At 41.0% G+C, this 15,416-nt stretch overlaps 1 protein-coding gene across 1 annotated transcript in view; it reads left to right on the forward strand.

Annotated features, from left to right (window-relative positions):
• The first annotated feature begins 284 nt into the window (after positions 1 to 284).
• The window catches only part of LOC310963119 (rho guanine nucleotide exchange factor 4-like), a 43,004-nt gene continuing 27,872 nt past the window's right edge, over positions 285 to 15,416 (forward strand). Inside the window, exon 1 of the mRNA XM_083935795.1 lies at positions 285 to 371. The gene's annotated coding sequence lies outside the window, so the exon portion shown is untranslated. The remainder of the gene's footprint in view (positions 372 to 15,416) is intronic.

A 15,416-nucleotide genomic window follows, 5' to 3' on the forward strand; every position in this document is an offset into this window, starting at 1 on the left:
CAGTTGGTGTTAAATTCTTGTATTAAATGTGTATATTCTGTATATAAGTGTGGCAGTAAACCCCTACCTGCTTATCTATACATGTTTCTCTTGTGAAGAATATCAACTGGTTAAGTCCCTACAGTTTCAGGCTGGATCAAAAACGTATCACATTTTTATGTCAGCTTATCTCACATCTAATGTTTCTCTCCCTCCTCTGTCCATCCCTCCCTGTCTCAGCTGTGGTTGTTCCTGATGGGGTGTCAGAGAAGGCGGGGCTCAGGGACGAGCTGGGCAGCGAAGAGGATCTACTGTATGAAGAGTTTCGCAGCTCTGGTCATCGATTTGGACACCCAGGAGGAGGCGGAGGAGAGCAGCTAGCTATCAATGAGGTAGGCAATATGGAGAAATAGTCCCTACAACCAAATGATGGATTTCACCAGGGTAAAGATAATTTGACAGTATGTTTAACAAGACAAGCTAGCTATACAGCCATGCTGTTGTCCCTAAATCATGATAATTCACATTCCTGCCTTAAAAGGAAGGTTGTCGTTGCAATTGTGCTCAAGATTGCTGGATATATATATATATATATATATATATATATATATATATATATATATATAGATTGTGACTTGTTGCGGCTCATGTAAGAATTGTTTGGTCTCTGTAAATTATAAAGAAATCATAAAGTGTGGTCTTGACCTACTCGACCCAGACCAGTTTATTAATGAATATATCATCTTTCAAATGATTTTTATGGCTTTAGAATTTGCATGTACCTTGTAGCAATGCATTTTGTAATAAAAAAAATTCTTCAGAACTTTATTATGTAATAACACAAGCATTTTGCATTATACAACCTGAACACAGTATGTTATACTTTTTTCCATATTTTGTTTTAGAAAATGCAGTTTTATATATTTTTTTAAATCTTTAAACTTAATATTAGTTAAGAAGCTACACCACAGTAGACTCTAAATGAGAGGGCACATTTGCTTTAAAAAATGCATGATTGCAAAGTGCCCAACTAAAAACTTTTCTTCTGCTGGGGGTGTTTTATTTTGAAGGTGTGGGGCTTTTTATTTTGTTGTTAAATTATGTTAAAATAAATAATTAAGATACATTTTTGTTAGGTTGTTACATAATGCACCATATTAAAACATTTTCATTTTTTAAATTAAAGCTGCAAGCAGCAGTGAACGGGGCCTCGCACCCATAGCATGTCGGGGTGCTAGCTGGACAACAGCAGTTACAGCAGTGTGCTTTAGACGTTGAAAATTTCATGGAAATGGGATTAAGTTTGTCATAAAAGGCTGATTTCCTGTTGCTAGTAGGTGGCGCTGTGGCCAATAGTCTGTATTGGCATGTAGTTGTTATCATGCATGGGAATTTGGGGCAGTTTAAACAATATATGGTGTTAGTCAGAATGACTTCCTGTTCATGGCGGGTGGCATAAAATGGCTGTCATGCCATTACCTAATATGCACAAAACATTAATTTTGATTTCCTACATCAAGTGTAGAACCCACAATATAAATTTCATGTTAATTGGTCTATGTTTGTCATTTTTGCTCTTGCCAGTATGCGGCATTGTGGACTTTTATCCTCTCTGGCAAATGTGGTGCAGTTTGAACAATGTATGCTGCAGTTAGAGATGGTTCCTGTTTATGGCGGGCAGCACAAAATGGCCGACAGACAGTCCAAAAGACGCAAGCAACTACAAAAGTAATAGTAACTATAATAATATCTATAGTAATGTGAAAATTACTTATATGTTATGGCAGTTAATATAGTAGAATATAAGAAACAAGTACAGCTAAGGTGATAGAATATGGTAATGATAATAATTATGGTGGTATATATGATCAATGATATGAGTAGTGGTAATAACAGCTGTGATACAATAAGATATTATTTATGTTTTATGGCTACAAATTTTCGAATTTATAAAACTAATTATAGTATATATGAGTAATAGTGACAATAGCAGCAGGGAGCATCATGCAGGAGCAGGGCAGCAGGCACCTGTTAGGCCCAGGCAAAAGAAGTGTCATGAACGGTGCAGGGAAATAACACTGGGAGACTGGACCCAAATGCAGACACGGACACAGGGTAAAAGTACAAACAAAAACGTTTAATATAAACGACAAACAAAACCTGAAACAACTGCAGGGTAACAGAAATACTAAGATTAGACGGTCAAAGGAAAACAGGAACGGGGAGACGACGGACGATCAGGGAACAGGACGAGGAACAGGAACGCGGGATACTACGGAAAGAAACAAAGAAAAAAACAATTAATATAACTAACAATGAGAAGCGCAAAACCAACGAACGAGTAACAGGAGCCAATCCGACAAAGAGTTTACCAGGGGAAGGATAACAACGGTCCGGCGCTGCATGCCTGTCAGCTCAGGGGCTTCATAGTTGTACAGGTGATTCACGTAACAGGCTGCAGCTGGGGGGGACACGACTACCGGACCTGGACAACATAACACAAGGGGGAGACACATGCAGGGGAAAAAAACAGAGGGAGACAAACTCATACAAAAGGGAGAGAGGAGGGCACTGACAGAACCAACTCTTGACAAGAAGGACTCAAATGCGGTCAAGGAAAAATAAATGCAGGCTTTATTTTTTGACACAATGGGTTTCCTCTTTAGACAGAGCGATAAATAAACAGGCTACAAAACTCTAAACTCGCCAGTTCGGACGACGGAATAAACACGGAAAACAAATGACACACAAATAAACTGAAAAAGACAGCAGGCGATAACTACACTAAAATACTATCTATGAAAAGTTACACATAATAAATCCACTCACAATGAGGAGAAAGGAAAAGGCTACAAACAAAAACCAAACTTCAAATCAAATACACTCCAAGAGGAGGAAAAAACAAGGGCACGATGAAAATAAACTAGCTACTAAAGCTGACCTAAAAAACTCTAAGAAACAAAAATCACTTTTCTTCAGAGGAGCACAAAGAAACAGAAATATCAGCGATGCAATACTTAGAGACAAGACTAGACTGTGGTAATGGCTGGAGGTACATGACGAGGATGAGAGGGTATACTCTGGCACAAGACAGGGGTAGACAAGGACTATATACACAGGTGGAGACAATCAGATAATAGGGCACACAGCAGATCGGTGACACAGGAGGAACGGCAAGTGACCTGAAACGAGAGGAGGATTACTTTTCAAAATAAAACATGAATTTCACAAGACAAAAAACCCAAGACAGGACACCTCTCACCGCGTTGTGACAGCACCAACACAATCAGCAGAGACCTGTGAGATGACAAAGCACAAACATCTCTGAGGAAGATGTTGAATTAGTCACATGCATTGATGAGACATGAATGATACGGACAGAGAGGATAGAGTATCAGGAACAGTATTATCCCACGGCAGAATCGGCCCATAGCAGCAGAATCAGCCCATAGCAGCATAATTAAGGGCTCATAAGCCATAGCTATAAACTTTATCAAAAAGGAAAGTTTTAAGTTTACTCTTAAATATGGGGACAGTGTCTGCCCCATGAACAACACTTGGGAGTTGGTTCCACTGGAGAGGAGCTTTGTAGCTGAAGGCTCTGCTTCCAATTCCACTTTTGGTGACTCTAGGAACGACAAGTAGCCCTGAATTCTCAGATCTAGTCGGGTAATACGGTACTTTGAGCTCTTTAAGATACAACAGAGCCTGACCAATAAGAGCTTTGTAGGTAAGGAAAAGGATTTAAAATTCTATTCTAGATTTTACAGGTAGCCAATGCAACGAGGCTAAGACAGATGGCCATCCTCCACAGAGCTGGGTCTGTCTGACGTTCCTGCCTGGAATAGGGAAGGTTTTCGTTGCCACCATACTCTACGGGGGAATTGTTGGGTCTATGTAAATCATAAACAAGTCATAGAGTGTGGTCTTTACCTAGTTTGTAAAGTGTCCTGAGATAACTTTTGTCATGATTTGGCACTATATATAAAATTGAATTGAATTGACTTGAATTGCATTTAATTGCATTTAATTGAATTAATACTGGAGAAATATGTTCTCTTCAAGTGGTTTTAGTTAGTACACAAGCTGCAGCATCAGGTAGATTAGGGTAAAATGGGGCCGCTCACTCCCTGTGTTTCCATTACAAAAAAAGACTCCAGAGGTGATGTATCACTTTAAATGGGTTTTGTTTGCCAGTGATTAGCTGATCGGTGATACAGTGACACACCACTCTTCCTCAAAGTGAGAAGTGAGATGACAGGATACTTTGATTTAAGGTAGCCCGTATGATTTACAATTTCAAGTTATGTACAAGTAACATAGAAGAAAACACTCCACCTTAAAAATTCTGGGCGCTGTAAAAGTTTGTTGACAGTGTATGGGTGTGTGTGTGTAAATGGAAGAGAGAGAGGTAGCAGGCAGCAAAAGGCTGCAGATCAGAAGCCAACCAGGCCGCTACAGCACACAAAGATTATTTTCTGCATTGCTCCGGTCTGCTCTCTACTTCGCTGTGTTGTTGTGGTGTCTCTCCTACCGCACTACCAATCAGCAACCGGCTACTGTCAGGGTTTGAGTGGCCGTTTGAGCGGCTGTTTGAGCGGCTGTTTGAGCGCCTGTTTGAGCGCCTGTTTGAGCGGCTGTTTGAGCGCCTGTTTGAGCGGCTGTTTGAGCGCCTGTTTGAGCGACGTCTGCGTTTCGGCGATATAGGCCCGCCTCAATCCGGGTATTTGACCATAGTGGTAATGCACCAATTTTCGACCAATTGGAGACTCTTAGCAGACTTATTGGAGCAGCCTGATAATAAGGAGTTGCAGTAGTCCAGCCTAGAAATAACAAATGCATGGACTAGTTTTTTCTGCATCTTTCTGAGACACAAAGTTCCCAATTTTCACAATATTACGCAGGTGAAAAAATGCAGTCCTAGTTGTTAGTTTTATGTGGGAATCGAAGGACATATCCTGATCAAAACTAACACCCAGTTTCCTTACTGCGGTAATGGAGGACAACACAACACCATCCAGAGTAACAATATCTTTAGTTATTGAGTTTCGGAGGCCTTCAGGGCCAAGTACGATAACTTCAGTTTTATCTGAGTTTAACATCAGAAAATTGCAGGTCATCCAGCTTTTTATTTCCTTAATGCACATTTGAAGATTGAATGATCGGTTTCTTCTGGTTTGATCGATAAATATTATTGGGTATCTTCAGCATGACAATGAAATTTTATCTGCTCTTTTTGTTCGTTTCAGTTTGGTTAAATCTGTGGTTAAATCACCACATCAATGTCTCTTTCTACTCTGAAAAAAAGAAAGGTTGTCACAGAAAACCGTCAGTTCACCAGAGAATGGACAGAGAAGTTTTTGTTTCTGTCACTGTGAAGCCTGTGTTTACTCATATCTGAGTGTAAAGAGGATAAGTTAATCAGGCATTTTCAGAAAAATCCCGCTACTCTGCATTTATGTTACGTTAATTTTTGTCAATCCAGTTTTTGGTGAATAAACTAATGTTTCATATGTGCTTGTCAGCCTGGTAGACTGAAGATATCAGATAAATGTAGTGGAGTAAAAAGTAGAATATTTCCACTTATTTATAGTGGAGTAGAAGTATAAAGTAGCATGTAAATAAAATACTCAAGTAAAGGACCAGAGCCTTAAACTTGTACTTTAGTCCAATAATTGAGTGAAAACCTCTGGTTAACAGGTTTGTTCATTTAATAAGGATTTTTTTTGACAAGCTTGTTGCACTTTAAGGTCATGACTACTATTTACATTGATAAAATAAAGACAATATATGCACTCCTATGTCGCTGCATTGTTTTACAATATCCATTAATGTGATGCTCATATTTTTCCGGCTCCTCATTTTGGATCATTTTCGTCGACCGGTGTGTGTGTGTATTATAGTGAAAGAAAACCTATTCTCTTCATTTTTTCTAAGATTTGATAATGTAAAAGTGTTTAAATTCTTACCTAGAAGGCAAACAATTATTTACCTTTTTGCCAACTAAATACATAAACGCCTAAATGCAGCAATGTCTCTCCTACTGTTTCAAAATCTCGCTTCACTTTCATTTAAGACTGTTACAGTAATCCCTAAACAAGCTGCCTCATTATTTCAGTTTTTGCATGATTGCATGACATGTCCTTAAGAAGATCTGATTAAAAAATAATCTAATTATTAGGCAGTAGATCTGATACATGGTACTTTTAGAATCTAAAAGAAATATATAAAAAAAACGGAACCGAACCAAAAACCGTGATATGAACCGAACAGTGGCTTTTGTGAACAGTTCCACCCCTAATATTTATGTACGTATGTACAGTATGTGTGTGTGTGTGTGTTGACTATTTTGCTCTTTAAAAGATGTAGTGACGTAGTGTGTTTTACTTTAACAATCCAAGGCTGCTTTCAGTAATCGTAAACATTTCCATGTGCGCAGTAAAGTCACTGCAGCCAACATAGTGGGACATTTCAGGAGCAAAACTAAAGGCCTGATGGAGGAAACACAACTAAACGTTTAGCTTCTCAAGTAATCATTAAAGTGACGCTGCTGTTCTTGTGCGTAAAATACAGTTGCATTTTCTTTTCCTGGTCTAAGACCAACAAGACCAGATCAACGCAAGCTACTTAGAACGTGAACACGGGGCATGTGATGTGCCGGTCTGGAACTAGCAATGACAGTTTACTCTATGGTAGAACAATGTATTATAAAATAGAAAGGTCTACAAGAAGGAGTCAGAAGAGAGGTCTCACAGCAATCAAGGGGAATTTATTGAATCAAGGCTAACACAAATTCCAAGATTCCAAATCCTAAATTCCTAAATTCCAAATTCCAAGTGTCTTCCACAACTACACTGTGTGCAGCTTTATGTCATGTATGCATATTTCAGGCCTATATGGGTGTAATGTATAATAACAGAATGTAAAAATGTGATTTCACCTACAAAGGCCTGCACACATGGCACATTTCTTGTACCCTAAAATCAATTGTTGTTAATGTAAACGTGACGAAGGTACACTCAAACGTATGGTCATGGCACGCAGGCACCTATTCTTCAGGGCTGATGCGCTTCTCGTTTTCCAAGCAGTAAAAGACGCAGTATGTATCCATGCTTTAGTGTGATTGTCCCCCCTCCCTCTTCCCCTGGCCCAGGCCCATTTGTGCTCACATTACAACGCACTTACACTGTCCATCCGTACCGTGCCCCGTGCTTTAGGGTACTTGTCCCCCCCTCCCTCTCCCCCCGAGCCCCAGGCCCGTTTGTACTCACAATACCTGGGCCTCGGCGGAATGCTTCTTGCCTGCCTATACGTCATCACGGCGTAACACATCACACACCGTAACACGTCACACACCGTCACACGTCACACGCATTGATTGACGTCATCGCGATGCGTCACTTTGTTTACAAATCTTTCCATAGACCTTTTTCTGCGTCTTGTCCACCGATTTTTGAATATTTTCATCTGACCAAATCTGACCACTCCTCTTCCGCATCACACCAACGTGCTTGGGACAGTGTGAGTGCGCCCTTAGTTGAAATGATCTGGGCATCGGCCTGAATGCTTCTTGCTTATACGCCATCAACCCTCTGAGATTTAATTTAGTCTGACTGTTTTTGAACATTTCATCAGACCAAATCTGCAGTAAACACTCCACATCCACACCAGACCATCGTACTGGTTCAGCTGCATCTTTAATGTCTGTGCGGGAAACAGTCATATATAAATAGACATCCGGACCGTCGTCGATGCTTGCGCTCGTGCTCGTACACATGCGCATGCTCGAGCTAATACATCTGCGTCCGTGCTTTACAAAAGCCCACCTCTCTTAACCGGGCCCCGAGAGTTTAGCCGTGAAGCGTGCTTGGGCACGGTACGAAAGGACAGTGTGAGTGCGCCCTTAGATCATAAAAGATCCCTGCCATGGAGTCCTCACCCTTCTGCAGCTTCCTCCCCTAGTTCGGCAGGCTCCTAAACACCCTCCTGCTCCTAAGCTCAACATGACAAGCTGAGACCCACAGAACCCCCCTTTGATGTGTACTCTGAATGTTTGCTTCACTCCCACTGAATGTTGCATCATTCATTTTTTTTGTATTGCACTGGGGAACAGGAGTAACACCGTTATTTGTATGTACTGTGCTGCACGCAGATGATTGGCAATCAAGCATCTTATCTATAATGTAGACTTTATAATTATTTTTTTACAGACTACTATCTGTTATTTTCCAAATCAATAGAAATGTACACACACACACACACACACACACACACACACACACACACACACACACACACACACACACACACACACACACACACACACACACACACACACACACAATTTCCCTTGAGATCCATCCATTATTCTGCATGGCCTCCACCATACCCCTCCCTCTGTCCCTCTCATAACATCACCCCACCCACCCAGGGGTTGCTATGGACCTGCCTCAACTACTCTAGTATCCAGGATACGGTGGCGCACTCTGCATCCTGATTGGCTGCCAGCTATACAAGGGTGGGCACACAAAAAAGGAAGGGAAGGAAGGGGAAAAAAGAAAAGAGGGTGATCCTGGTAGTTAGATGGATAGCTGAGGCAGCACAGCTCCGGGCAGAGCAGAGCACTGTGCACCATTTTAGCAGGAGCTGTTTACGGAGTGAAAACGTGGGCTGAGACGGAGGGATAGAAAAGGAAAAAACAAACCAGAGGAAGAACAAATGGCTGGTTAGTTTGAGAGGTATTATGGACTAAGCATATGTAGGCTAGAGTGAGAGAAGAACGGGCCATAAAACAAGGGGACAGAGAGATAAAAAGAAGAGGAAGGCAAGTACAAGGAGGCATGAGCATGAACAGGAGAGATGCAGCATCCCGTCTTCCATCTTCTATGCTGACATCCTGACTGAAAAAGAGAGAAGAGGAAACAAAAGGAAAGACTAAACTGGAAGATCGAAAGCAGAAAGAGAGGGGAGGTGCCTGTTCCTCAAAGAGGAGAACGGGAGTTAAGGAGGACGTGGGGGGGAGGGGGGGAGGGAGGTTTGGGGAGGGGGAGTCGGGGTGCTCGGCACGTAACACACAAGTAGATCCACGGCACGCAGATTCACACACACAGATAGGCACCCAGCCTCCACTGGCAGGCCGGGGCGACGCTGGGCATTGGCAAAGTGGCAGGAGAAGCAGAGGAGGCGACCGCCAGAGCTGAGCGGAGGAGAGCAGCACCAGAGGACAGCAACGGAGACAGTCGGAGAGGAGGACGAGGTGACGCGGTGTGGTGTGGAGGCTCAGCGCTGAGGGAAAGACGACGGGGGAGGGGCAGCGGTGCTGAGGAGGAGGAAGAGGAGGAAGCCAGGGGACTGATGGCTCGTGGCAGCGGTTCAGGGAGGTGGAACAGGCAGAGGTTGGGATTCTTCAGCACCATGCTGCGCTGCAACCTCCCTCCAGAGACCCAGAAGGTGGTGGTGTTTCTCATTATGATGCTGCTCATCATCATCAATGTGGTACTCATGTTCCTGCTGGCCTTCCAATAGAACACACACACAGACCAACACTCTCTCTCTCTCTCTCTCTCTCTCTCTCTCTCTTTCTCTCTTTCTCTCTCTTTCTCTCTCGCTCGCACGCACACGCACGCACACACACACACACACACACACACACACACACACACACACACACACACACACACACACACACACACACACACACACATCCATTCTACATGGACCAAATAAACTGACAGAGGGACCAAGGAGCAGAGGAGGACTCCCTTGTTGATGAGCGGGGCTGCTGGGATTGATGGGTGTCCAGCATGGCAGAAGCAGAACACAGGTACAACCAGGAGGAGAGGGAAGATTATTTTGTGTGAGAATGGATGAATTGTGTACATTTGTGTCATCAGGCACGCGTAAACAAGAGGAATATGGTATATGTGACAACACCTTTGTTGTGGCACAGAGGAATAATATATATCAGGCTTTGGATACACATAGTACTTGTTAGTAGCATACATTCATGGTTGGGTTGGTCCTGCAAAGGTTGACAGAAATATAGAATATTGCCAACTTTACTCTTCAAAGTAAAACAGCCATTTCTCCTCCGGAAACAGTGTCCTATGTTAATGTGGATAATCCTGAGAATAGGCTTGGGTGATGAAGATTATCTTTCAATAAAATATTGGTTGACCACGATGTGGATCCTCACATGTCCACGATAACAGAAAGATATTGAATTATTCAACACCTGTTCTGAATTTTGCACTGTAGTCAGTGTCACTTTCCAGTATCCCCTGTATTCAATCTGTATGTATATCTGTAATAGGAACAGGACAGTTGAGGGTCTGTTATATGAACTGCTAAAATCAGTTAAACAGGACAAGTGAACATAACATTTCGTGTAGCCTACCGGTTACAAACTGGCTCAGTTATGATGCTGACATCCTGATGGTTTGAGCGTTTTTAGGTGTGTTAAACCTGAGAATATTCCATTAACACAGATTGGAGCTGCTGCTTTGCCCACATTGTTCATCGGGAAATTAGCTAGAAGTGATGTATGTTAATGCAACGTCGGTGCCAGGTGTGTTTTATCAGAGATGTTTTAGAAGCAAAACGGTGCAACTCATAGAAACTGTGTTTCTCCTCTTTAGAGACTATCAGCAGGCCCTGAGTGTATTGATTCCAATGGGAGAAGAGAAGTATGACCGATCCACTAAAGAAAATTATTGGACCCATTTTCCATGAGCCACATATCTGTATATATTCTGACACTAAAATGGTATTTTTCAGATTGGACATATCAGGATTTCATTTGTGAATGCCTCAAAAAACATTTTTTTATAATGCTAACTATGGCTGTTAGTTGTGTAAATATGTCAGCAAAATAGGGTTCCGACACATTTTTCATTTCAAAATGGAAAGACTAAAATTTCAAGACTTCTTTTACACATGTTAAATTATATGTATGCCATTATGTTGCCAAGTAATTACAAGACCTTTTTACATACGTGTTGTAGCTCATATACTGTAAGTGAATCAACTCTGTTCAACGCACAGCATTTTATTCAAGCTAAATGCTTAAAGAGTGAAATTAACTACAAACCTGCAAGCCCTACAAACAGTAACAGCAGGGATGGACAATTAACCAGGAACTACAAAAGAAAACAGAAGTCTGTGCTTCATTGGCTTTGGATGGAGTAAACATATTGTAAATAAATAAAATAATGATAAATAAGAATAAATCCTAAATAAAATATAGACGACACGTATGGAAAAAATTCAATAAAAGAAAATCACAGTCGAACGTCGTATGGTAACCATGGTAACTCAACACCGTTCTACAGCCAGCTTGAATAGTTTCATATCATCTACCATATCATCTAGGTCAGCTATGTTACGTTAGTAAACTTATTTTGATTTGTATATATTAACATATTTTATTTTACAAAGTGAGATAATAGTCTGGAAACAACACAAACATTTTTCCAAACTCTTTTCCCTTTTTCCAAACTTATCCAGACCTGGAAGTGACTCAAATTAAATTCACCACTTTTCCATACTTTTCTATACTGCGTAGGAACCCTGGCAAAAATAAAATGTAAATAAGTTATGCACATATAACTTTTGTATCCCTTCATATGATGTTAACTACATTTTCAAATGAGGCTGCGACCACTTGGGAAACCGGAACTGTATGAGATTTCATTCCACCCAGCATGAAATTAGTCAAATTTGACAACTTAATGTCTCATCCACACACTGTTTCACATCACTGTCTCAGAACATCACATTGAAGCATGGCTGAATTAGTGAGCTAGCTAACAAGCCAGTTAGTTATGTAGCTAGTTATGCAGCTTGTTTTTCAACGTGCTTTCATGCAACACTGGTGGAGCAGTAGTTGTTGATAGATCGGATTTATTGATCTCAGCACGGCTACATGTAAAATCGTGTTTACTGCCTACACATTGTGGCATGGTTATTGCTACATATGCATCTCCAGTCCATGGAAATGTGATTCTCTATGTGTCTCTCCTCTGCTTTTCTTTTTGTTGGACAATAATGTTTTCCTTGTGTTTTTTCTTAAAGCAATATTGTCAGTAGGGGAATTTCAATATCGACCAACCCTACTTTCATATGGAGTATTTCTGTGGTGTAAAGTACTTTGAGAAAATAATTTTCTGGTTCGGATGATCCAACCCTTTGAAAGCAACAGTAGTATATAACAGAAGGTGATGTAACACACTCTGTGGCAGCCCTGTTACAGATCCTCAGTTCTTAGGTAACCACAGATCACTGTGTTCTCAACATACAACTTGGCACTTTAAACTAAAGTGAATTAACAGGATTAATTTGTGAGCTCGTCTGACCCGCCAGTTTTATCACTGATTTAGTGCCATGTTTTTTAATATGATATTAATGTAAACGTATATATATAATATAATTAAAAATATCAGCGTGTTATTGAGTACAACTTGTCTGTTGTACTGATCCATTAGTGAGTAGAGATTTTACAATATCTAAATTGTGGGTTAAGCCTTTGTCATGGTAACCTGAAAAATGTATTTACTTGTTATACTTGCTGTCACACTACTATACACTAGGCACTGAGGATTCTTCATCTTGATTGACTGTCCAATGTTCTTCGTGTTAAATACACTAAAATTACACAACTCTGACACAGGTATTGTTTGTTCTTAATGCATTTGCCAAGATTACACTGTACACTGTATTGTAGCAACAGTTCTGACAGTGCCGGGTTTTATGTTTTTGGGTTCCACTGATCAGTTGTTCTCACCTGCTTTAGATAGATTGTAGGTAGATAAAAGATACATTTAAACTATATGCACTATGAACGTGACTCGTCTTCCCCTCGCCTCTCTCTCATACCTGTCAAAGTCTAATGTATTCCTGGAAAACAGCAGCTTGTTGCTTGCAGGGGAGACAGGAAGCAGTCACATTAAAATCCAAAAACAGTATAAATTGTCCACATCTGTGTTCCAGGTCATCATTTTTTTTAGGAATAGGAAATGCAAGCGCTGTCATTCCCAGCATTTATGTTGAGAAAGCTGTGCAGTAAGACAGCAGTGTGTATGCTCTCTATGCTTAGTACAGCATTAAATAATTATTTTCAAAATATTGGGGAAAAATTGGGGCCTTTGGCCAAAAATGGCAACAAAGCTGGTAGAGGAAAGTGAATATTGACTTAACATTAATTAGATGGCCTGACATATTAGGTGTTCATGTAACTCTGTTTCTGTAGAAAACTGGTAGCATTCAGCAGATAAGCCAATTGCATCTCACTGCTCTGTTTCTGTGACTTTATTTTGGAATCTCAAAGTGTTAAATGAATTACTGCAGCTTTTCTTTGGTTGTTGGCTGCAGGGGTGACACCACTGTGCTGTGTGTTGTGGTGCTTTTCACCCCTACCCTGTGTATTATTGTGTCACAGTGGGACACCCTGTCATACATTGTCACATATTCATTTTATTATAGAGAGCTTTTTGAGCGAATAACTTGAATGCATCACTTGAATTGACATGACTAAGATATGAAATAAAACTACTGTTCCCAACCTCTTTGGTCTGACCCCTGAAAATAAAGCGATACCCACTTGGGACCCCTCATCTTATATGTGCACTGTGAGCAGTTCTACCAGAATATTATTTTCACTTTAATTAAACAAGTGTTCTGACATGGTGAAATTATCCCAAAGAGTCAGCAAAAGCAAACTAAGTACAAGAACAATTCTAGATGTAAACATTAAATAAAGAGTATGTTTATTTTCACAGATATAATTCAGTTCCTACATGTAGGCTCATGTTTGACCAATGACCATACAGGACCTCTTTTTGCCCCGCTCAGCTGCTCACATTAGGATCAGGGGGCACAGCTGCTTGTGCTTGTGTGTGTGTGTGTGTGTGTGTGTGTGTGTGTGTGTGTGTATTAGCCATTGCTGTTACCATAGTGACCCTTAGTAATGCTTTATGAGCACTGCCATGACGCTTGACCTGTTTACAACAAGCTGTATGCAGCCGTTTACTATCATAACATTTAATAGGAGGATTGGGTGGTGTCATGTAGTCGAAGAGGATTCTGGATAGAAGGGCAGCAGAGAGGCAAGATGGTGTGGGTGTGTTGCCTAGCAACAGCCATATTGTCAGTTTTCCTCATCGCCATGATGGATCAGTTGAGCTAAGAGCCAGATCGCAGACAGAAAAATAACACGACTATGTCTTAAACAACATTATCAAGGTAGTGCGAAAGACATCAGGGCTTTCTCTTCTATCCCTTAAAGAGATGGGTCTGCTGAGAGGAGGGATGGTGGGCTGATGTGCTCCAGCACCATTTGTGTTGTCTCTGCAGGAATGAGAGGCAGAGCAGCATAATGGATGGCCTCTGTAGAGTATGGGGCCTTGTTGACGCAGTGAACCTGGCAGTGTTAACGAGTTGGTGAGAAATATGACCACTGCAGTGTATTCATCAATAACACTGGCATCATCTCCTTCTGCTCCCACTCTGTTTTTGCCTCCTCTTCCTCTGCCTCTCACACTTCTTCTTCCCACTGGTGTATCTCTATTGTAGTCTACGTTCACGTTAGCTTCTCATTGATTTCTCATTCGACACTCAGACTTCACAGCAATCAATCGCTGCTCAGCTCGGTCCTGTTTGTTAGCATCAAAGCTCGATGATGAAGTTGGAATGAGTGTGCTAATTGTGGGCCAGCCTTCGTCCTCATCACATCAAAACAGACTTCACAGAACATACCTTCACTGTGTCAACTACACATTATGTTGGAGGTGCATTTATTGGCAGTTAATGGGCTAACCAAAATGTGTAGTGGCATACTAAGACTTAGTAACACCACTGCAGATATTTTGATGTCAACCCAGTGTTTCTTTAATTTTCCAAGCTGTTAAATGAGTTGTTGTTATTTTTTGTTATGCATTGCACAGTGTTCTTCAAAACTAGGCCGGTCGCAATAATCAATAAATCAATAAATCAATAAATCAATACATCAGTACATCAATTAACCAATAAATCAATACATCAATAAATCAATTAATCAATTATTCAATTAATGGCATGATAACTTTTCCAGCATTGATAATTTCCATTTTTCCGTTTTCCTGGTGTCCCTCTATCAAAGAGACTGGAGGACAAGAGTTTCCACTCCGGTGCATCTGTTTCCACTGACCCTTCTCTCTTCCTCAGTGTAATGAGGAGTTAACTATCCACACGTGTCGTTTCACGGTCTCTGTGTGGGGAAGTGGACCCCTGGCGTTACCCAGAGTGCAGCAGGAGAACCCTGTGAAGAGCAAGTTAGAGGGCACGGTAGTTGAGATTTGGAGCTATAAAAACTAGTGGTGAGACACGATTATAAAAATGTATCTAATTGATTAGAAGCTTTGTAATTAATTAATCGTGATTAATCGCATATCAATGTTTGACAC

This window comes from Echiichthys vipera (assembly GCF_963691815.1).
Source record: "Echiichthys vipera genome assembly, chromosome: 21".
NCBI classification, from domain to species: Eukaryota; Metazoa; Chordata; class Actinopteri; order Perciformes; family Trachinidae; genus Echiichthys; species Echiichthys vipera.